We start from the raw sequence: 22,680 nt of genomic DNA, 5'->3' as shown, positions 1-22,680 counted from the left end.
GTTCTTCCAGCTTTCATCCTCGCAGCACATGTATTGATGTATCTCCTTACTGCAAACACCAACTTGACAGTTTTGAGCTGGGTTCAGATTCACATCCAGGCTCGAGAGCTCGAATAGGACCACACATACCTTAAAGCAATCCAGTGAACCATTTATTATATTAATGCTCCAAGCATTTAGGAATGTTTAATCTAAAGATGCCTTGATTACATCATAAATATGTATTTACAATAAATATGTAAAAGAAAAATTCTTAGTCCCCGACCGGTTTGTCCGGAGGGGAATATCGGTTTGCTCTCCGTCTGTATGTCTGTCCGTCTGTCTATCCCACCTGTGGGTTTTCAGACTTTTTTCTGCATACCCTTTAACATATTCAATTGAAACTTGGTGCATGGTTTTATTATGATAAGTTGCACAACAAGTTCGAGTTTCAGGGCGTTTTGTCAATTTTTCACAATTATGCCCTTTTTGGATTTTGAAAATTTTCACATCGGTCAGGGAGATGTATTGCAAAGCAATTCTCACTCTTGTTTATTCATCCCCTCCTCTCGAAGATCTTGTCAGAATGTTTTATTTAACGATTAATATAACTGTATTAGAAATTAGTGCAATTTATTTATTTCATCAGATAAATTTGATAAAAAATATCTCCAATCTCTAAAGTGTATTGGAAGACTAACAAAATGATATCAGTGGAAAATGATGAATCAACATAGTATATACAATTTGGACTTTGAGTGACAAGACGAAGACAGAGGGAAATGATCAGATGGGAGCATCAAAATTATACAATGAGTAAACCAGTTTTTAAGTTTTATACAGTGATAGACTTTGAAGGATTCATGTTTTCAGCCAACATCACCACATTTCATAAACAAGGTGCAAAAACCTACCCCCTTAACTACAGACCTATTAGCTTACTTCCAATCATCAGCAAGGTCATGGAATACAACATAACAGTTGACATAAAATCATTCCTTTTCTCCACCAGCCTCATCTCAGATCATCAATTCAGATTCAGACCTGGTCACTCTACCTTGGACATGCTGCGTCGACTTTCCCAACAATGGATGGAGGCACGCAATGTCAGACACGAGATCAAGGCCATCACTCTTGACATGTCTCGAGCATTCAATATAGTCTTGCATCCCGCCTTGCACTCCAAACACTCTGCCTATGGCATCCAAGGTCAACTCCACACATGGCTTACTGACTTCCTCCATTATTGCAGCCAAATGTGGCTTTCAATGGAAGCCTTTCATCTCCTTTACCTGTCAAGGCTGGAGTGCCCCAAGGCAGTGTTCATTCCTAATCTTCATCAATGATCTCTATCACTCTCTGGAAAATCCTCTTTATGTCTTGCTCACAACTCCACCCTGTGCCTTAACATCCCTCATCCTCCAGATCGGCAGGCAGCAGCCTCCCCCCTCTCTACAGACTTTTATAGAATCACAAGCTGATCAAACACTAGGAATACTGGATGTCTTTCTTCCCTGACAAATCTAAAGGGGCTGTCACACCTTGACGATTTAGCCAGCATATGCAGACGTATTAAGAAATTTATCTAAAACGCTGGCACACGTCGAATACGTTATGGGTAAGTTTTGTATATGTTAAGAGCACGCTGAAGCACGCTGGCATACGTAGTAGTACATCATAGCTCGTCGACAAATTATAACATGCTCAAAATTTTTAGACATGCCAGCGTATGACTCACACGTTCTGCATACGCTGGCCATAAGTTGTAGGCACGTTACGCAATCGTTGACACGGGTTACTTGTAAGTTACTCATAAGTCGAAACACGTCGAGGTTTAGCATACCCGAAACTTATTTCTAACCTATGAGTAACGTGCTTTGAACCGATGAGTAATGTGCTTTGAACCTATGTGTAACGTATCTCCAACGCATATTGACGTATGTAGATGTATTTGACATCTTCCGGATGACCACATAACTTACTGAACGTGTTTCTAACTTACAGCTACCGTATAATGGCATATTGGCAGCGTTTAGGGGAATTGGTATATAAAAATGGGCTTCACAGGAGGAACCCGTCAGTGTTCCAGACTCCATGGTTTTTTTTTTTTTCTTCGGTATGACAGTGATGTTGACACTTCGATTTCTAGTGCGCTTATAATATAATATAATTAAAAGGCTGCCGCTCAACGATTTAAATTTAAAAGCTAAGTTGGGCTAACACGCTAAGCATTCATTGGTATAAATTATCTCTATGTTATCGAAACGTTCTGTGTACGTTACTAATACGTTATGCATACGTCCAACTCGTTATGAATACACCAAAAACTGAAAAAAAACATCAATAGTTCAGCATACGCCAGCGTTTTACATACATTTTGATACGTTGCCATACGTTGGCTAAAACGTCAAGGTGTGACAGCAGCTTTTCACTTTTACTCTGTCTCTCTGTCTCTCTCTGTCCTTCTCTCTGTCTGTCTCTCTCTGTCCGTCTCTCTCTCCGTCTCTCTCTCCGTCTCTCTCTCTCCAAAATGACCAGTTGATAAACCCTCCCATCTACTTTCTTAACAATTCTCTGAAATAAGTTCAGCAACTCAAACTCTTGGGTCTCACTCTAAGCCAAGATCTCTATTTGGGAAAGCACAGTTCAAAGTTGACCTCCAAAGCCAATCACCAACTAGACATCCTCCGTCATACAAAGTTCTTCCTTGACAAAACCTGAGCTACTACCACCTATAAGTCTTTCATTCACAGCTTAATATTATTCTGCTCTCCCCTATGGACTGGTGCCTTTGCCTCACACATTGCTCAACTTGATGCCATGAAAACCAAAATAATTGGAATCTCCCTCGATGAAGTTGAGTCGATGGGCCCATCACTTTCCCATCTCAGACAGGTTGGTGGTCTCTCTGTCTTCTACCACCTCCATTCTGGTCATACACCCAATGCTCTTTCCATGCTCTGTCCGCTGAAGCTCGGTAAAGTCGAGATCAGTAACCTTTGTTTTGACTCTACTTTTACTTTGTTCTAATTTTAACCCCACTTCCTCCTTGCCTTTGATTTCTGAGTACATATTCAAGCACTTTGACAAACAGGTAAGGGGCAAGGGTGTCTCCCTGAAGTATTCTGGCTATAATTGCCAAAATCTGCATTTCTCCATCGAGTGAGAGTAACTTGACACAAATATTCGAAATTTCCTTCACGAGTTGATCAGTGATTCCATATACTGAAAGCATCTTCATCGGCTTGTCACGATGGATGGAGTCGAAGGCTTTTCAAAAGTCAATGAATGTCATGATTGCAGGAAGGTTGTGGGTGCATACAGATTCATTCTATTAAACTTTGCAAGACAAGAATGTGTCTAACTGTTGTCCTTTTGAGGTTTGATGACAGAATCCATTTTAGTTTGGCTTCAAATGTTGGTTAATGCAGGAGATTCGGCTCAATTTTTTGAGATTTTGGTTGTCAGGTCAGGTTCAATCTGTGACCTGCTACAGGTACCATGTAAACCTGTACTAACGTGTTCCATGGTCGGGTTTTCGGTGACTAAACCGTCTCCCCCACCAGGTTTTCTGGTGAGGGGGTGTTTGGATATGGACACCCAGCAGGATTAAAAACAAAACCTGTCAAAGGGCGGAGGAGCTCCTTGTGAGCCAACGGCCATCCATATCTAGTGCCCAACAGTGTCTGCGGACGTCTGCGGACGTCCTCTTGCAGTTGGGTTACTTTTTTCAGGAGGTTGGTGGCAGGATTTGCACTCCGGCCACCGTAAAACCCTTCATTCCGCAAAACGCAAAAACGCAAAAAATCTGAAAACCCACTCCGTGGGAGTACCTCCTGCGCAGCTTCCCTTCGCAGGGCAGCTCACCGGATGACGGGATTGGGGCAAAGCCTTCGGGACCCCCAATCTTTGATGATAGCAGGGAAACCACTGGGTAACATCCCTGGATCAGATTGCGGGAGAGTGTGTCGGAGTGGTGCTGAGGTGTCGTCCACCAGACGGCGGTCTCCTTGGGTTAACCTGAGGCGGTCGCTTCGGGTGGGTGCCTGGAATGTCCTATCCCTAAGAGAGGATGATCACCTGTCTCTGTTATCATCTGAGCTCAAGTGTTTGGACATCGGGATTGCAGCTCTCTCTGAGGTTCGGAGACCGGATTGCGGCGAGATAATGGTGGGTGGTCACACCTACTATTGGTCTGGTCGCTCTGATGGTTACCATACCCAAGGAGTTGCTGTAGCTGTGTCCAATAAGCTGACCCCAATGATAATTGAGGTAACACCGGTCAACGAGCGTATTATGAGATTAAGGATTCGTCACTCCTTAGGTGTCATTTCCCTGGTCTCTGTTTATGCTCCGACTGAGGCGAGTGATCTCACCGTGAAGGATGCATTCTACGTCACACTCGAGTCTGTGGTTGATCAATGCCCCAGACGAGATACACTTCTAGTCTTGGGGGATTTCAATGCATCGACTGGAACTGATAGGGATGGTTATGAGGTGTGTGTTGGTCCCCATGGGTCAGGAACTATGAACCAGAATAGCACTAAGTTCCTTGACTTTGCAAGAAGTCATGGAGTTAGGGTGGCTGGTTCATGGTTTCAGCGCCCACAAGCTCATCGCTGGACTTGGTATTCCAACGCTGGCGGTGTGGCAAAGGAGATTGACCATGTCCTCATTGACGGTCGTTGGAGGATGATCCAGAACTGCAGGGTCTACCGGAGTGCTCAGTTCCTCAATACTGACCACAGGCTTGTTGTAGCAACTCTAAAGCTGCACCTTAAATCCTGGAGAATGGTACCATCCCAGCCTAGGCTGGATGTTGCCAAGCTCAGGGATGAGAGAGTAGCTGAGGAGTTTGCGAACAGGCTGAGTGGACACTTGGGGGTCTGGGTGCTTTGGGGGTCCTGAAGAGTTGTGGAGCGCCTTCAAGACCACCGTCCTTGATGTTGCCGGTGGATGCCTTGGAGCTCACCGCAGGGCAAAGAAGAATTTTGTCTCTCAAGGGACACTGGATACCATTGACCAGAGTCGCAGGGCCAGGCTGAATGGCAGAGCTGAGCTGTTCAGGGAGCTGAGGCGTAAAACTACGTGCACTGAGGGTGGACAAGGAGGCCTATGTGCGAGGAATCTGTGAGGGGGTAGAGCATCACCTGTGGACAGGTGATTCTCGTCCCGCTTACAGGGGAATTCGCGCATTACGTTCATCCAAGCCCATCCCTCGGAGCACTGCAGTTCGAGCAGAGAGTGGTAAGCTCTTGACAGAGGAGTCTGAAGTGAAGGCCCGCTGGGCCGGTTACTTTGAGCGGTTGTACCAGGCTGATCCCCCAGCTGTCGAGTTGGACGTCAAGGGTGTTACAATCCCTGTTGCTGACCCTCGAATCAACTGTGGTCCACCTTCGCTTGTGGAAACACGGGCTGTGGTGAACCAGTTGAAACGGGGCAAAGCTCCTGGGATCTGTGGCATCCATGCTGAACTTCTCAAGGCTGGTGGATATGCTGCACTCGTGTCGTTGCATGCAGTTTTGTGCTCTGCCTGGAACACAGGCATCATCCCAACTGACTGGAAGAGGGGCCTTGTTGTCCCTCTCTGGAAAGGGAAGGGTGATCGCCAAGACTGCAACAACTACCGAGGGGTGACGCTGCTCTCAGTGCCGGGCAAGGTCTTTGCTCGGATAATTCTTGATAGGGTTCGCCACCATCTGCTTGAGCACCAGCGTCCAGAGCAGTCAGGCTTTACACCAAAGAGGTCAACGATTGACCGTATCCTTGCACTTCGTGTCCTCATCGAACGCAGACGAGAGTTTCGGCAGGGGCTGCTTGCAGCCTATGTTGATCTCTGTAAAGCGTTCGATTCAGTGAATCGGGATGTCCTCTGGAGGATTCTTGGTCTTCGTGGGGTGCCACCAAAACTGTTCGATCTGATGTCTGAACTCTACTCTAGTACTGAGAGTGCTGTGAAGTGTGGTGGTACCATCTCTGACTTATTTCCAGTTGTTACTGGAGTTCGCCAGGGGTGTGTACTGGCCCCCACACTTTTCAGCACTTGTATGGACTGGATTTTAGGGAGGATGTCGGAGAGATCAAGTTGCGGTGCATCGTTTGGCAATGTCAAGATCTCGGACCTTGATTTTGCAGATGATGCAGTCATCTTTGCGGAGACTTTAGACATCCTCTTGGCGGCCCTCGAGGTGCTGAATGAGGAGTCGGAGCCGTTGGGATTACGGGTTTCTTGGGTCAAAACTAAGATCCAGGCTTTCGGTGACATCTTGGATGCTGCTGTCCTGTCTGTGTCTGTTTGTGGTGAGGATGTTGAGGTCGTGGAGAGATTCACTTACCTTGGCAGTGATATTCATGTCTCTGCTGGCTGCGAGTCAGAGGTCAATAGACGTCTGGGTCGGGCCTGGGGAGTCATGGATTCACTGGATCATGGGGTGTGGCGCTGCCGGTACCTGTGCGGGAGGACGAAAGTCCGAGTCTTCAGGTCCTTGGTACTTCCAGTCTTGCTCTATGGGTGCGAGACTTGGACTCTGACCAAGGATCTGAGACGGAGACTTAATTCCTTTGGTACCAGGTGTCTTCGGAGAATCCTTGGCTATCGCTGGTTGGATTTTGTGTCCAACGAGCGGTTGCTGAGAGAGACTCGGATGAGATTTGTTACCTGCATAGTCCGTGAGCGTCAGTTGCGGCTGTATGGACATGTGGCTCGTTTTCCTGACGCTGATCCTGCTCACCAGATTCTCTCAGCGAGGGAGTCTCATGAGTGGAGGAGGCCAGTGGGCCGACCACGTGCCTCATGGTTGCAGCATGTTGACCATCATCTCAAGGAGATGGGGATGGGCCTGGCATCTGCCTGGGGGATGGCCAGACGGAGGCCCCTGGAGTACCGGCGGAAAGTGGACGCAGCGACGCGCTGTTCTGGCACATGCTCCCATACCTGACCCTGACCTGATTCGGCTCAAATAATTTGTCTGTAGGTCTCGACAACTATTAATCTTCATTCGTATGCAACACAAGGCTGCAGAGTAGCCTCGTTGGCTGACGGCATGGCTATGCCACTGACTGTGTTTCAAAGTTGCTGGTTATGGCAGGAATTTCACCATGGTGCTGGCGATAGCTCACCTACTCTTCACGAAAGACACCATGGGATTTTTAACATCCAACAACGAATGCTGGCAGACAAGACGCCCGCTTAGCATCCATCCGAGGGACAGCATGCACTTCGCTTAATCACCATGCCTGTGAAACACAGGGATGACAGTTTGCAGCTGGGTCAGGATTCAAACCCAGACTAGGCAACTTAGACATTAGGATAATACTATGGTAACTGCTGCCAAGACCGAGATCTCCTGATTTTGGAATACAATTTTTTGTATCCACGGTCAAGGTTCATGGAAAAGCTCGAACACTGAATGAACCAGGATACAACAGAACAAAATCAACAACAGAGAGAGGGTGAAACACCAACAGCAGGGTTGAAGGACAAAATAGAGGGAGACTTGGACAAATGGGTTTGGGAAGGAATGAGGGATAGGGGAGGATGCATGGGGCAGACAAGATGGATACAGAAGCAAACTCTCAGGAAGGCAAAACTGGAAATTTGAAAGGAAGTGGCATTGGGGGTGGGGGTGCGGTTAATAGTGGAAGAAAATAACATGGTTCTGGATGGGGGATGACCTGAGATGGTGGTGAACAGCTCTGTCTTGAAGACTTGGAGGGGAAAATGAGATTGAAGAGAATGTGAAAGTTTGTTCTACAGGTGGGAAAGAAGGGAAACAAATTAGTGGTGATGAGCATTAATCCTAGATTTTGGGAGTTTATCCAGTTTGGTGGTGGACCATGTGCACTTTTCAGAAAACTCCCTTCATCTCGTGTCACAGCCCCCATATAATTTGAGCATGCTGAGGAAGTGATGAGAGCTATCCCAGTAATATTTTTGTCTTTAATTGGTTTGGTGTGCACTATTCGATGATCTTGAATGCCAAGTATCTCAATGTTTTGTTCTTCAAAGTTGTGCACAAGATCTTCCCTAATCCCCAGAAGATGGACAGTTCTCACATTCATTATTGCTACTTTGATGAGATTTCTGTCATGTAAGAGTTTTCTCTTTTGTTTTCTACATTCAAACCCACTCCGTACTTGCAGCTTTAAGGTCTTATCCTCATAAAATCTCGAAAGACAAGAAGTCAATTGAGATGTGGTCACTCCGGGAGAGAGGATAACAGGGGCTTTTTCCCTGGTGCTGTTATTTGTAGTCATCATGAATTTTTCGTTTGCTCGTAATCACTGTGGTCACAACTCCTGTAGCATGGTTTGCTATAAAGTTTGCCTTCTTTTAGTTTTTGGCCCAATAACCTTAACTCACAAGGCAGCACGTATGGTGTGGATGCCGTTGATTGATCTGTAGTATCAATTAGTTTGCCTTTTGATAGCATTTCCTCCATCAAGGGTTTCACAACCCAACCCAGGTGCTCTTCTGCCTGAAGCCATTTGCACTTCCTGAGGTTGTCTCGTTCATCAACTGCTGCTAAGCTTTCGGTATTGCTCTGACAACATTCGTCAAAGTCGGACCACCAACCACATGCAGGTTTCAGAGCTCCATCCTCAATCTAACTTCTTGATTTTAATGTCTCCTAATCCACATTTTTTAAATCAACTCCATGCAGTTTTTCCCCAAATATATATAAATATATATATACATATATATTGCCTTTGTCAAATCATTATTTTCCTTGTTCTATAAAGTATCTGTTTATCAAACTCTTACAGTATTCACAATGTTTAATTACGAGCAAGCCCATGGACACCAGGCCTGCTTTTTGTTGCATTGTTTCGAGCTCAAATGCTTTTTCTCTTTCAAAATTCCAATACCAGGGAAACAGGTACAGTAAGGGTGTATTGACATCACTCGTGAGGAATCAATCACATCACACCAAGCTTCACCCATCCAATCAGAAGTGTCTCACGACTTGTTGTCAAGCCACGCAAAGCATTTTTCACGCTGGCATTGTCTGGCATCTTTGGATGTGAATAATGAAAACAATCAACATCGTACTATGTTAACTTTGTACGACCAGTTGTTTGAGAGGAAATGCAAAAATGACACACAGACATGGGATCTTATTATAGAGATTCTGATTCTGATGTATACATTCATGTACCGAAGAAAGATTTAACATCCACAACTGTGCTGTTGTCATTGTGTTAACCTTTCACCTTGTGACATCGAGCTCTTTCACAAGCCTCATTTTCTTTATTTTAAGATAAAATAATCTTAGATTGAATAATAGAGCCCTCTTAGATTTTCATCAAGATATTCGACTTGTATGAACGACCACCATTACAGAGTCAAAGACTCATTTGTATTATTATATTTTTACAGCACCAGACTTGATGGCATAATGGTTCGAGCATCTGCTCTGAATCTGGGAGGTTGGTGGTTCGAATCCTGGCCAAGTCATATCAAACAGTTTAATAACCATATGTGCTGCTTCCTTGCTTGATGTTCAACATTTTCAAAAAAAAAAAAAGGACAGAGCATGGACAAGCAATCATCGTGTAGGCTTATGGGCTGAATGGTCCCTTCTGTGTTGAAATTCCCTGCAAGGGAAAGGATTTATATGACTTTTCAGAGTTGCTAATTATATTTTTAATTGCTATTATTTTGTATGCAGCCTGTGACTGCTGGTTGCATCATTGCTGGGAGTTCAGCTGTGCTGCTGATGCAGTGCATCTTGTTTCCAGAAAGCTGGTGCTTATTTTGCCGATACGACCTTTTAAAGACAACGGGCTGAGTTATCCCACCTGGTGTTATTTAACAACATTTAACAGCATCTCCATACTGACCACAGGCTTGTTGTAGCAACTCTAAAGCTGCACCTTAAATCCTGGAGAATGGTACCATCCCAGCCTAGGCTGGATGTTGCCAAGCTCAGGGATGAGAGAGTAGCTGAGGAGTTTGCGAACAGGCTGAGTGGACACTTGGGGGGTCTGGGTGCTTTGGGGGGTCCTGAAGAGTTGTGGTGCACCTTCAAGACCACCGTCCTTGATGTTGCCAGTGGATGCCTTGGAGTTCACCACAGGGCAAAGAAGAATTTTGTCTCTCAAGGGACACTGGATACCATTGACCAGAGTCGCAGGGCCAGGCTGAATGGCAGAGCTGAGCTGTTCAGGGAGCTGAGGCGTAAAACTGTACGTGCACTGAGGGTGGACAAGGAGGCCTATGTGCGAGGAATCTGTGAGGGGGTAGAGCATCACCTGTGGACAGGTGATTCTCGTCCCGCTTACAGGGGAATTCGCGCATTACGTTCATCCAAGCCCATCCCTCGGAGCACTGCAGTTCGAGCAGAGAGTGGTAGGCTCTTGACAGAGGAGTCTGAAGTGAAGGCCCGCTGGGCCGGTTACTTTGAGCGGTTGTACCAGGCTGATCCCCCAGCTGTCGAGTTGGACGTCAAGGGTGTTACAATCCCTGTTGCCGACCCTCGAATCAACTGTGGTCCACCATCGCTTGTGGAAACACGGGCTGCGGTGAACCAGTTGAAACGGGGCAAAGCTCCAGGGATCTGTGGCATCCATGCTGAACTTCTTAAGGCTGGTGGAAATGCTGCACTCGTGTCGTTGCATGCAGTTTTGTGCTCTGCCTGGAACACAGGCATCATCCGAACTGACTGGAAGAGGGGCCTTGTTGTCCCTCTCTGGAAAGGGAAGGGTGATCGCCAAGACTGCAACAACTACCGAGGGGTGACGCTGCTCTCAGTGCCGGGCAAGGTCTTTGCTCGGATAATTCTTGATAGGGTTCGCCACCATCTGCTTGAGCACCAGCGTCCAGAGCAGTCAGGCTTTACACCAAAGAGGTCAACGATTGACCTTATCCTTGCACTTCGTGTCCTTACCGAACGCAGACGAGAGTTTCGGCAGGGGCTGCTTGCAGCCTATGTTGATCTCTGTAAAGCATTCGATTCAGTGAATCGGGATGTCCTCTGGAGGATTCTTGGTCTTCGTGGGGTGCCACCGAAACTGATCGATCTGATGTCTGAACTCTACTCTGGTACTGAGAGTGCTGTGAAGTGTGGTGGTACCATCTCTGACTTATTTCCAGTTATAACTGGAGTTTGTCAGGGATGTGTACTTGCCCCCACACTTTTCAGCACTTGTATGGACTGGATTTTTGGGAGGATGTCGGAGAGATCAAGTTGCGGTGCATCGTTTGGCAATGTCAAGATCTCGGACCTTGATTTTGCAGATGATGCAGTCATCTTTGCGGAGACTTTAGACATCCTCTTGGGGGCCCTCGAGGTGCTGAATGAGGAGTCGGAGCCGTTGGGATTACGGATTTCTTGGGTCAAAAATCCGGTACCTGTGCTTGGGTCAGATCCGGTACCTGTGCGGGAGGACGAAAGTCCAAGTCTTCAGGTCCTTGGTACTTTCAGTCTTGCTCTATGGGTGCGAGACTTGGACTTTGACCAAGGATCTGAGACGGAGACTTAATTCCTTTGGTACCAGGTCTCTTCGAAGAATCCTTGGCTATCGCTGGTCGGATTTTGTGTCCAACGAGCGGTTGCTGAGAGAGACTCGGATGAGATTTGTTACCTGCATAGTCCGTGAGCGTCAGCTGCGGCTGTATGGACATGTGGCTCGTTTTCCTGACGCTGATCCTGCTCACCAGATTCTCTCAGCGAGGGAGTCTCATGAGTGGAGGAGGCCAGTGGGCCGACCACGTGCCTCATGGTTGCAGCAGGTTGACCATCATCTCAAGGAGATGGGGATGGGCCTGGCATCTGCCTGGGGGATGGCCAGACGGAGGCCCCTGGAGTACCGGCGGAAAGTGGACGCAGCGACGCGCTGTTCTGGCACATGCTCCCATACCTGGCCTGACCTGATGACAGGGGCTCAAACTCAAGACCCTAAGATCTTAAGGCAGCTACTTTAACCGTTAAGCCAACACCAGGCTTGCCAATTATACTTGAAGAGATGATTCAAAATCCTGTTTCCAGTTTCCATTTTTTCATGTTCTCTCTTCAGATATCAGTTCAGCATTGTCTTATTATATTCCTCCTCTGCATTTCCCTGTTTCCCATTTCCTCATAACCCTCACTGACCCAGTCCCATATTTGTGATGACTTCATCGACATTGATCACCAAATCCAAATTTTGCATTCACATTCTTGCAATTCAAAGGAGGAGCCATTTTCATGGAAATGTAATTCACCATATAATATATTCCCCACTTTCCTCCAAATATAAGAACGAACACAACCATTTTGCTACACCTGGCGAAGGTCGCAAATCAGTGTTAACTATTTCCAATTATTCGCCATTGATGATACTGCATGATGCCTCATGATCTTTAAAAGTCTTTTTAATTCGATTTTAGATTAGATTTATTTTAAGAATACTTAAGAATAGCGTAATAATTGAATTCACTTAGAAATGAGTCGTATGAATTGGATGAAAAACAAGGTAACAATGTCCCTTCAAATCAGGTTTAAAGTGCTTAGTCGAGCTGAAATAAGCCGAAGTGTAACCCATTGCTCCCTGTGGATGCACACTTTACTTTATATACATTGTAAAGCATGTAATGTATATTTTCATTTCATCACTGTATATTATGCAGGCATACCCAAACCTACAGCATTCATCGACATCAACTGAAAGTACACATTTACTTTATTGTACATCTTGCACATGGCGCGCTGTTTACAACGTTTGCAATTAAATCGTTATAATAGGTCCCTTGAGTACGGAGTCCGACATCAAAGAACAATAAAAATCTGCTTTCAACCCAAGGGACAAAAGCAGCGTTGGGGCATTGTTTGCATTTCATTTAGTCAGAGAAAAAGCAATACTGCTGTCGTAAACCAATCATCCGTTTGGCTTGACAATACCAGCTTCCATTTTCACCATTTACTCAAACACATTGACAAAATGGTGTGGTATTCTCATGTTGAGAAGCATGCCTATAGCATTTGGTTCTACAAGGAATCACTTGTCTTGTTGATCAACTTTGATTCAGAAACCCATGCAAGAAAAGAGGAAGAAGAAAGATGTCATGCATCGCACGACACTTGCAAAATCCATGACAACTTTGATCCGAAAAATAATTGGTGGTTGAATTCAATGACCAAAGATGCAAATTCTCTTCAAATTCCAAGTCATGAAAATTGACGATTTTAGATATTCCACCTAAGTTGTTGACCTCTTGGCCTCTGTTGACCTCAAAAATAAAATGGGTGGTTGAATTCAGTGAGATGATATGCAAACCCTGCTCAAATTTCCAGTAAATTGGATGAAAATTGATGATTTTAGAAATTAAGCTCATGTTGCCTTTTAGACCTCAAATATAATTGGTGGTTGAATTGAATGACCAAATATGCAAATCCTCTTCAAATTTCAAGTCATCCATCCATCCATCAGGACCATACTCTGTGCAGAGCGTTGGTGCTGCCAAAGCAGTCTCCTTGGTTATTGAACACAATCCTGGATGGGTCGCCACTCCGACACAGTATACCAGCATGCTGGCACTCATTTTGCCAACCTTGGAAGGATGACAGGCAGAATTTACCCCACCTGGTATTAATTCAACAGCCAAGTGGGATTTGAACTCAGGATCCTAGGATCCCAAACCCACCACCTGAACCATTAAGCCAACACCGAGCATAAATTTCAAGTCAATGGGATGAAAATTGAGGATTTTAGAAATTTGACAAAGTTGTTGACCTTTTGACCTCAAAAACAATAGGCTTCTTGCTTATGACGAACTCTGCTAGAAGGTGAAGTTTCATGAAGATCAGTTTACAATTGTGACTTGTAGGCGATTGACAAACAGAATAACACACACGACCAACCAATACAATGCTTGAAAAATCTTCGATTTTGCAAGAAATAATGATTTCATTCACTAAACCAGCTGTTAGATTGTAGTGATGAGTTGAGAAAATTTAAATTGAGACAAGGAAGAGAATTACGGATAAAAGGAGAGAAAAAGGATGACAAGGGAGTGTGAGAGTAGTTGGAAGAGAAGAGTAAGAACTTTGAGAGCAGATAGAGATAAAGTAGGTGAGCTGGGAAGGGGGCATGCAGGTGGCCTCAAGGTATGCGCATTGAGCTGTCTTGCGTGGGTGCGAATCCAAATCCCGACCCAGCTATAAATTGCCATCCTTGTGTTTCGCAGGCAGGTGAGGCATCAACGTGTGTGTCATCCCTCAGATGGACGTTGAACTGTGTGTTCCATCTGCTGGGATTAGTTGGTGGACGTTAAAGATCCCACGGTGTCCTTCGTTAAAAGCAGGCGAGTTATTGCCGGCACCTTGAACAAGTTAGATCGGACCAGTGGTTGTCGAGAAACAGCGGTCACAGACACACACAGAGATTGCTGAAATTATAGATAGATGTACAAAGTAAATAAAATTCGTTTATCCCTACCACATTTCCACAGGGTGCTCAAGGTCCGCCAACAACCCCCCTCTGGTAAAACTACCAAAATCACGAATCACTGCTCATCTTCACTCTTTCATTCCTCTTTTTTTCCCGCCTTTTGAATAAACTTCCTCACTCTATTCTTTCCCATTCTTCCCTCCAGGCTTTCAAAACAGCTGTTCACCACCACCTCTTATCTTCCCCCATCCAAATCCTCGATCCTTTCTACCCCCGATAATCCACCCAAGCCCACTTCCTTCAATTCCCCTGCTTTCCTTCCTGAAAGTCCCTGTAATGTCAATCTTCTCTTCGCCATGTTCCCCGTCCCATCCCCATCCCTCTCCCTTCCACAGTTCACCTTATGTGTGTTCCCCACTGTTTTGTCCCTTCCACTCCCGCCCCTCTTGTCTCATGCCCCCTTGCTGCGAGTTGTGTGTTAGCTCTCATACGAGCCTCGACAAGGTATACAAAAAAAAAAAAGTTTCAAATTCCTTCCTTGACTGAAAGCTGGGTAAGCAATGGCAAGTCATCCAGCATCGTCGTAACCCTTGCTCAGGAACTGCTTCAGAAGCACTGACTCTGTAAATAGTAGGGGTCGATGACGACGACAACTACTGAAAGGAAGAGAAGGGAAAAGGCATGTGTCATGTGACCCACGAGATGTGTTCAGCAGGTATTGAAAGGGGACACCATGGAGGTGGGGTAGTAGTATATTTGCAGACACAAGGAATATATATATATATATATATATATATATATATATATATATATATATATATATATATATATATATATATATATATATATATATATATATATATATATATGAGCGCTGATTCATTTAATGCTGCTATTATAATAACTAGTGCATGCCCGTAGGTGCGTGGCCATACGTGCAAACAAAAACAAAAACAAAAACAAAAACAAAAACAAAAAACTTTCAAACCAAGTGCCAGAAACAACAACCATACAGGCCGTTCCTTCGCTCTCGTAAACGACACACACACACACACACACACACACACACACACACACACACACACACACACACACACACACACACACACACTGCTGGAATTATAGATAGACGACACACACACACACATTGCTGTAATTATAGATAGACCACACACACACACACACACACACACACACACACACACACACACACACACACACACACACACACACACACACACACACACATTGCTGTAATTATAGATAGACCACACACACACATACACACACACACACACACACACACACACACACACACACACACACACACACACACACACACACACACACACACACACACACACACACACACATTGCTGTAATTATAGATAGACCACACACACACATACACACACACACACACACAAACACACACACACACACACACACACACACACACACACACACACACACACACACACACACACACACACACACACACACACACACACATCGCTGGAATTATAGATAAGCGACACACACACAGATTGCTGGAATTATAGATAGATGAAATGAGGTCAATGAGATGACAAATGAAGGGGTTGAATGCAGACTGCAGAGCAATGAGTAAGGAAACCCGTCGTTGTGAATCGTTTTTACCACCAAATTGAGATGTATTTCGTTGGCAAGCCTGTTGAGTAGAGCTGAATTCCTCAACACTTAGAAAGGCCACAACGTTTTGACAATTGGAAACAAAAACAAGTTGTGCACTTTTTTTGATAAAGTATTTTCGGAACAATTTTTCTTCAATAAATAAATAATAAAAATTGTCTCCATGTACATTGTACACACCTTTATCTCGTCAGCACCTCTTCATAAACAACTTGGCTGAGGAAACGGCGCTTCTTCTTTGTTTTCTCGTCCAGGACAAGAATGCGGAGGCTCCCAGGTCGAAAAACCAGTTAAAACCAGTACAAATTTTCAACTGGTCTCTATTGGTTCTAATTGGTCTTTAACTGGTCTCTATTGGTTTCAACTGGTACCAGTTAAATTCAGTCAGAATTCCAATTTCCCAGTTGAAAAAATCAGTAGCTCATATTTGTACCAGTTAAAGTCTTACTGGTTCCAGTTGATACCAGTTGCAATGTACTGGTCCCAGTTGATACCAGTTGCAATGTACTGGTCTCCCAGTTGATACCAGTTACAATGTACTGGTCCCAGTTGATACCAGTTAGTTAAATACAATTGTATTTCAACTGGTAATATATCACTCTATTCCAATTTCCATATTAAAACCAGTAAGAAACCAACTGGCTTTACTGGTACCAGTTGGCTACTGGTTTTCAACTGGTACCAGTTGACCAGTAAGCTACTGGTCTTTACTGGTTTTTTGACCTGGGCTGCTGGATCTGCCAACGTTTTGATAAATTATTAGTTTTAATGGCCAATTATTCAATTATCGCTAACGTATTTTGCCTTTCCGCAATGGCGTCGCAAGGAAAAACACAAAGAGAAGAGAAGAGAGAGAAAAAAAACGTTTGTGCACAAAAAAAAATTACTTCCTGGTTCGAAGCATACCAGCTCACTCTGATGTTACCGAAACTTATGCACCGTCTAATATGAAAACGATCATAACTTGGGGCATTGTATTTATCTATAAATGGGCATAAGAAATCGAGAAAGTACTAGAATACATGAAGTCATCACTCTCCGGAAGCCCGTACGTTGTAACCCGTAATGGCGAACGAGGCTGAGCTTCCCTTCCCCATCGGCCACGCCTATGCAACAACGTGTTCTGTCATTGGTTGGTAAATAAATGGCCATATCTTGGGAAGCACTTGTCCGATTAATATCAAACCTTGAAAGGCACATCCACAGGTCCCCAGCAATATACCTGGCAAGTTCCAATTAGATCGGACCAGTGGTTGTCGAGAAACAGCGGTCACAGACACACACAGAGATTGCTGGAATTATAGATAGATGTACAAAGTAAATAAAATTCGTTTTTATAAATACCCAGGTCAAAAAACCAGTAAAGACCAGTAGCTTACTGGTCAACTGGTACCAGTTGAAAACCAGTAGCCAACTGGTACCAGTAAAGCCAGTTGGTTTCTTACTGGTTTTAATATGGAAATTGGAATAGAGTGATATATTACCAGTTGAAATACAATTGTATTTAACTAACTGGTATCAACTGGGACCAGTACATTGTAACTGGTATCAACTGGGAGACCAGTACATTGCAACTGGTATCAACTGGGACCAGTACATTGCAACTGGTATCAACTGGAACCAGTAAGACTTTAACTGGTACAAATATGAGCTACTGGTTTTTTCAACTGGGAAATTGGAATTCTGACTGAATTTAACTGGTACCAGTTGAAACCAATAGAGACCAGTTAAAGACCAATTAGAACCAATAGAGACCAGTTGAAAATGTGTACTGGTTTTAACTGGTTTTTCGACCTGGGTATAATAACACATATATTACACTTCACATATCGACATAAATCGTTAACATTAGTTCTTTTGATGGCTCAAAACATTTACTCAATGTATTATTAAATCCACTACCCAAGGTGGACGGAGGTTGGTTTTCACCCCCCCCCCCCCCCCCGCATGCACGTTTCTCTGTCTGTCTGTGAAGAGGATATCTCAAAAAGTTATTGATGGATTCAGATGAAACTTGGCGGACAGTTTGGGTGTGTGACAAGGACGAATAGATTCGATTTTGCTGAAGATCCGCATCCCGATACGAGAAGTTTTTTTTTTTTTAAAGAAGCAATTCTTCACCATTGAGACATGATGCCAAAAACGATATATCGCCCAATATCTCAAAACTTGGTGGATGAGTTGGTTAGGTGACAAGAACAAGCCGATTCGATTTTGGTTCAGGTCTGGATTCAGATCTGGCTTATCAGTGGGAAACAAAATGTAAATGTTCAGTCTGTCGGAGGTGTGCACTCTACCTACCGAGTGTCGTCCTTGTTGTCTGTCCTATCACACATCTGTCCATGGCTAGAACATGACTTAACAATGTTGAATTTTGTTATATTTCTTATTTTAAAGCTTTTTTTTTTTGCTTTTATCTCATAGACTAAACTAGTTTCCCATATCACTGTTCTGTTCATAATATCGTGTAAAACTATGATGTGCATTTTCAGTCCACCATCAGTAGACTGCTTTGAGTTGATCTTAAAAATGGAGACTGGAAGGAAAGTATAAAGAGAAAGTGACACACCAGCACTTGGAGAAACAGGTTGGGGGTTTATCGTGGGAGGGAAAAAGTATATTGCTTGGCCAGTGACTGCCTTCCCGAGGAAATAATAATCAGTTTAGCAGATCTGTGATTGGGTGCAAGGTCAGAGGGATTCTGTGTTTGAGAGCAGCAACTGACGTCCTACAAGTTCTCAGACGCAGGGAGAGGTTCTTCTGATTGATGACAACATGGATTTCCTTGTTGACTCTCTGGCTGCCATTTAAGCAACTGCTTCTGGCTCACAGCAAGGCACCAAGACGAGAGGCCACTGTGTGTGTGTTTGTGTGTGTGTCATCAGAGGCTATCAATGATTACAAACAAACAAACTGCCTGATGGACACGGTAGAAATCATTTGGGGGAATCATTTAGGGATTTTATATGACATGCTTATCCATGCATTTCTTGGATTGAAATGACCTTTGCAAAATTTTTGTTTTATCAAATGGAAATCTTTGCGCCATCCAAGGTCGTTTTATTCGGGTACATCCACTGTTTCCTTGTCCTGAAGTTCCCCCATAATTACCGGGCATGTCCGAATCTAAGTTGGATCTCCTATCGTGAGGCCTGACTGACAAAATCACGAGAATTTGTTTTCCTCATTCGTGCTGTGGATTGTTCTTCACCCTGTACATCACACTTAATGTTCAAAATGCTGTCCTTGTATCCTGGCAAGCTTATCTTGATATTTATTTCCTTTTATCCTCTTAATTGTTTCCAATTACTTCTCCTTTCCTTGCATTCCCTGTGTTTAACGGGCAGTCCTTTATACTCGAGCCTGCCCCATGCACATTATGACTGGTCTCTCTTGTCCTTCATTCTGTTATATTCAGCATTTTGTTTAATGGCTTGGTACTGCATGGTGTGAAGTGTTGAAACTATATATATATTTACATATATATGCATTATTTATTTGAATGCAGCTGTTAGCTGTTTGGCTGCATCATTTTCTGTGGGCATGGCTGTGTCACTGATGCGATGGCCCTGTTACCAGTAAGCTGGTACTCATTTTGCTGACATCAGAAGGACGACAGCCTGAATCAACCCTCCTAGTGTTGATTCAACAGGAACAGGGGCTTGAAATAAAGACTCTGAGATCTTAAGTCAACCACCTTAACCGTTAAGCCAACACCAGGCCTTATCTATGCAGACAGTTCGCATATTAAAGATTTAAATCCCAAAAACCATGATACCTTCAAATCCAAATGTCAGGTGCTAATTGCGTTTGGATTGTATTGTACTGAATCAAGGGACTCCAGAGTGGTAGAAGGGCAAGGGGGGCAGAATTTATTTGACAGCAAAAAAAAAAAACAACAACAAAGAAAACAAAAAAATTGAAAAAAGAAGAAATGAGAAAATACAGACCCTCGCCAGGATTTGTTTTGTGTGGAGTTTGCGTACTGGTGTGTTATGTAATTAATAAGAGTCATACTTGGATCTGCCACTTTATAACTGCTGGCAGTGATGAACGGGTACCAAGACCTGCCCCTTTGATCAGCTACCTGACCCTGACCCATGAGGTTATTTTTTTTTAATGATTATTCAATTGAATTTAGAATGGGATTAAATATATATTCAATTCAGGTCAAATGGAAGACAAAATAGGTACAGCAATAGATTGAAGTAATCAGAAGAAACCCAAACAAGCAAAAAGGAAAGATGAAGTCATCAGGAGGAAGCTGGATAGGATTTGTATTTCAGCTGCCGCTCCACTACCCTCAAACCCATCCAGGCACAGCCAAGTGAGCCTTATTCCAAAAAAACCCGATCAAAAAATTTCATCATTCTGGCTGCCAGGCCATGTGTCCGATCAAGTTGAAATTTAAAACATATATTCCACATCACCACGAGATCATAATTGTTAAGTTCCACGTCAATTGATTAAGCAGTTCTGGAGAAAACATTATTTAATATTTTCTTAAATCCAGTATGGCTGCCAAGCCATGTGACATCAATTATTCCTTCACAACCTTGTACATGCATGCCTTTGGGAACATGTATGTGAAGTTTACTGTTGATCTATCCAGCTGTTATGGAGAAGATTTTTTGTATATAATTTTAGGGTAAATCCAAAATGGTTGCCAAACCATGTGATCTATTACATCATATGTGTGAACCTTTTTTCCTCATGGATCGGCAGTCATATGTGTAAAGTTTTGCCTTGATCTGTTCAGCTATTTCAGAGAAGATTTTGAAGAATTAAAAAAAAATGGCCACCAGTCACATCATTGATGATATCATCAACAAAAAATTGTGGATCATTTTATTCCTAGATGACCCCCAAAAATTTTCATACTGATCGGATGTAGCATTCTACAAATGCAAATTATGACCATGATATACATATACATACACGACATTGACAAAAGTATGCGGACACCCCTTCTAATTAGTGGATTTGGCTATTTCAGTGACACCCATTGCTGACAGGTGTATAAAATCAAGCACACAGCCATGCAATCTCCATAGACAAACATTGGCAGTAGAATGGGCCATACTGGAGAGCTCATTGACTTTAAACATGGCACTGTCATAGGATGTCACCTTTCCATAAAGTCAGTTCATCAAATTTCTACCCTGCCAGAACTGACCTGGTCAATTGTAAGTGCTGTTATTGTGAAGTAGAAACGTCTAAGCACAACAACAGCTCAGCCACGAAGTGGAAGGACACACAAGCTCACAAAACAGGACCGCCGAGTACTGAAGCACGTAGCGTGGAAAAATCGTCTGTCGTCGGTTGCAACACTCACTACCAAGTTCTAAACTGACTCTGGAAGAAACGTCAGCACAAGCACTGTTCATCGAGAGCTTCATCAAATGGGTTTCCATGGCCGAACAGCCACATACAAGCCGAAGATCACCATGCGCAATGCCAAGCGTTGGCTGGAGTGGTGTAAAGCTCACCGCCATTGGGTTCTGGAGCAGTGGAAATGCGTTCTCCAGAGTGATGAATCATGCTTCTCCATCTGGGAGTCTGACGGATGAATCTGGGTTTGGCGGATGCCTGGGGAACGCTACCTGCCCGAATGCATAGTGCCAACTGTAAAGTTTGGCGGAGGAGGAATAATGGTCTGGGGCTGTTTTTATGGTTCCGGCTCGGCCCTTCGTTCCAGTGAACGGAAATCTTAATGCTGCAGCATACATTGACATTCTAGATGATTCTTTGCTTCCAATTTTGTGGCAACAGTTTGGGGAAGGCTGTTTCAGCATAACAATGCCCCCTGGCGAGGTCCATACAAAAATGGTTTGGCGAGATCGGTGTGGAAGAACTTGATTGGCCTTTACAGAGCCCTGACCTCAACCCCATCGAACACCTTTGGGATGAATTCGAACGCCAACTGCGAGCCAGACCTAATCGCCCACCATCAGTGCCCCACCTCACTCATGCTCTTGTGGCTGAATAGAAGCAAATCCCCACAGCAATGTTCCAACATCTAGTGGAAAGCCTTCCCAGAAGAGTGGAGACTGTTATAGCAGTAAAGAGGGGGGGGGACCTACTCCATATTAATGCCCATTATTTTGGAATGAGATGTTGGACGAGCAGGTGTTCACATACTTTTGGCCATGTAGTGTATATGTACATATGTTGAGATCAAACTCATTTCTCTGGTGGATACCAGGAAGCAGGTGCCACACCAGATATTGCTGCATGCATCCTGACCAACAGGAAATGTCTGCCACACATGAACCTGTCTGCTTACACAAAACAGTTCGGGGTAGCCAGGGCCAATTAAAATTTTTAAAAGGCTCCAAAGGCTCTGCCAAAATATGAGCCGATTAGAGCTGGAGCCAATGACATCTCTGTGGGAAGATAATTATTGTACCATAGCCAATAACCTGAAGATAATTGTTGTATTTTTAATTTTTAGACCAGTCCACCATGGAGAAGGAACATCCACGAGAATTTAATTCTCTTCTTGGTACTGGCTGTAGTACAATATGCTGCAGAGATGTTGCTTGCTGTTGCTCTGCTAAGCTCATGACGAATAGGTGGACACACACACGCACATCTGTATACATACCTGTGATTCGAGAGATGGGTTCATTTTGTTCATTCATTGGGTACACAGTGAAG

This window comes from Eptatretus burgeri, chromosome 7 (genome assembly GCF_056783735.1).
Source record: "Eptatretus burgeri isolate ZD-2024b chromosome 7, Ebu_testis_v1, whole genome shotgun sequence".
Taxonomy (NCBI): domain Eukaryota; kingdom Metazoa; phylum Chordata; class Myxini; order Myxiniformes; family Myxinidae; genus Eptatretus; species Eptatretus burgeri.
The sequence above is the reverse complement of the archived record's forward strand: the minus strand, read 5'-3'. Positions refer to the sequence as shown.